Source organism: Pipistrellus kuhlii, unplaced genomic scaffold, assembly GCF_014108245.1.
Source record: "Pipistrellus kuhlii isolate mPipKuh1 unplaced genomic scaffold, mPipKuh1.p scaffold_m20_p_6, whole genome shotgun sequence".
NCBI lineage: Eukaryota > Metazoa > Chordata > Mammalia > Chiroptera > Vespertilionidae > Pipistrellus > Pipistrellus kuhlii.
Genome location: NW_023425562.1, coordinates 42,638,828 through 42,641,317, shown reverse-complemented (window position 1 = coordinate 42,641,317; position 2,490 = coordinate 42,638,828). Strand labels below are relative to the sequence as shown.

At 42.8% G+C, this 2,490-nt stretch overlaps 1 pseudogene; it reads left to right on the top strand.

Annotated features, from left to right (window-relative positions):
• The first annotated feature begins 1,339 nt into the window (after positions 1-1,339).
• On the top strand, positions 1,340-1,846 carry LOC118707367 (annotated as a pseudogene).
• Positions 1,847-2,490: the final 644 nt, after the last annotated feature.

Below are 2,490 nucleotides of genomic sequence, written 5' to 3'. Positions count from 1 at the left end.
GACTTCCTGGTTCATTGGTCAACGCTCAACCACTGAATCACACAGGCTGGGCTAAAAAGTTCTTAATATGAGAATTATTTTTATTTGCTGTTTCTGAAATTATCTTTAGGAGTAGAACTGCTTTTGGTCATTGGTATATATGTCAATGAGACCCTTTGTTCCTGAGTTTGAATCAGCATCACCCAGGAACTGTTACTGCACAATCCCAGGTCCAGTTCTAATGAGTCAGGATCTGCATTTTTAACAAGGTCACCAAGTAACTTGTGTGCCCAATTCAAGGTGAGAAGCCCTGGCCAGACACCATCGACCTTCTCTGCCTTATTATTTATAATCCATTTGTAGTTCCTCCAGGACAGGGATACCTAAACATGTTTATTAGTAGAGAAATTAATGGTCACATATCAAAGCACTTTGTTGTACTGGCAAGGAGCCAATATAAGAGCAATCTTGGCCAAGGTCAGATCACATACTGACCAGTTTTGGACTAGGGATAATATACTTGACCCAGGAAACAGATTGTTATATGTAAGCAGGTAACATCATGCCTCTCCTCATTGTATCACTCCCTAGAGATGCATCACTCCCAAAATTGTCAAACAGAACTGTTGCTGACATAGCCTGATACAAATATGTGAGGTCATTGTGAGAAGGCAGGTACCACGTTGAACTAATAATGATACCTTTGACTTTAAAAAATAATCATTCAGAACAAAGAACTTATTTTAGTCATAGATAATATAATAAAAATAAAAAGAAACACTGTGACCATAGAAAAATCATTTCCCCAAGTATTAATGGCAATGAATAATAACCTAAATTTCATCTTTAATCTTTAATTAGTGTACATTTACTTAGATTTTGGTCTTTTGTGTTATGGTCTCTTCTGTGGTAATAAGTCAAAGTTTTATTATTTATAGGTTAAAACTTTGCTTTGAAACTAAACTTCTATTTGTATGTGGGCTGGGTTTTCATATATTGTTCACAGTATTTACTAGCCTGATCACTGATACTATATAATACAAATAAGAAATCTATCTATCATCTATCTATCTATCTATCTATCTATCTATATTTGTCTATATCTATATATTAAGCCAGCGATGCTAATGTTGTCAAGTCCCTTGCCGGGCTGTCCCTGACCCCCCCACCCCGGGAGCAGTTAGAGGAACCCCTTGGCAACACAATAGGGTATGAGCTTGATGGGGGGAAGTAAAAGAAATAGGGGTGAAGGTCTAAAGGTTCTGTGGGGTTGGAGTGGTCCATCTGGTTTGGAGTGTGCTGAGGAAGGAGGAGGAAGATCCGTTTAGAAAACAGCATCACCCCCAACTTCGACTGCTAAATGGCGCTGCTGGCCAAGCACCTGCTGAAGCCGCTGCCCAGGGACAAGCAGATTGAGATCTGGCCCTTCCTGGAGGCGGTGTCCCACCTGTTACTCTTATTCGATTGCCTTGGGTCCCCAGGGTTTACGCCCATTAAGGCAGACATAAATAGTAACATCACAAAACTCAAAGCTGTGTACAGCATGGACCCTGCCAAGCTCCAGACCCTACAGAATGTCCTGGAGGCGGAGAAGGAAATGTATGGAGCAGAGTGGTCCAAAGTGAGGGCCCCGTTGGTGCTGATGTGGCTGAAAAGGGGCCTCTGCTTCATCTAGCTCTTTCTGCAGAGCATGTTATGGGGAGCATGTTATGGGAAGCCAACCCAACCTCATCTGAGTCAACTCCACCAAGGCCTATGAGATGGTGATCAAGAAGTACTGGCTGGATTGTGTGCAGGAGATGTTCCAGAAGGCGCTAAATGCTGTGCCCTATAAGTCCGACTTCCTGAAAGCCACTCCAAGGGCTAGTGCCTGTTCCTGGTCAACTACACAGCCACATTGGCATCATCTAGCTCCACTACAAGGTGTAGGCATGCACATTGCTGGCACTTCCAGAAACAGACAAGCCAGAATCACTGTGAAGCAAGCTGGTAGTCCGCCTTGGCCTGCATCCCCCAGAGCAGCCCAGAGTCTGGCTGGGGTTGCAGAGGACAGACCTGGTTTCTCAAAAGTCATTTTGGGGGTCTATCCTAACAGAGGAATAAATAAGGATCCAACTTCTGAATCAGCTTTAATTTCACGGCAGCACAGACCGACTGCCTTCATTTCAGTGTGATAAAAATCAGTTAATGTTGCTAGTAAGTCAAGTCCTAGGGTTTTCTGCCCCTTTCCCCCCACATGGTATGTGACCCTGGGGGAGCCTTGTGATACATCTCATTTAAAAAATGAGGACCTGATGCAGTGATGTTTCAGGTCATGTAAGGACCACGAGGAGTCTGATTTGAAATTATACAGGATTTTATTTATTTATTTTTTTAAGCAGACTGCTGTGTGCTCTCCTGTGGTTGCACAGCTCAGTGTCACAATGCTGTCAGTATAGACCCTGCTCTTTCCTACTGTCTTTTTCCAGACAGATTTTTGTTTTGTTTTTTTTTTTTGTAGTTGAAAACAAC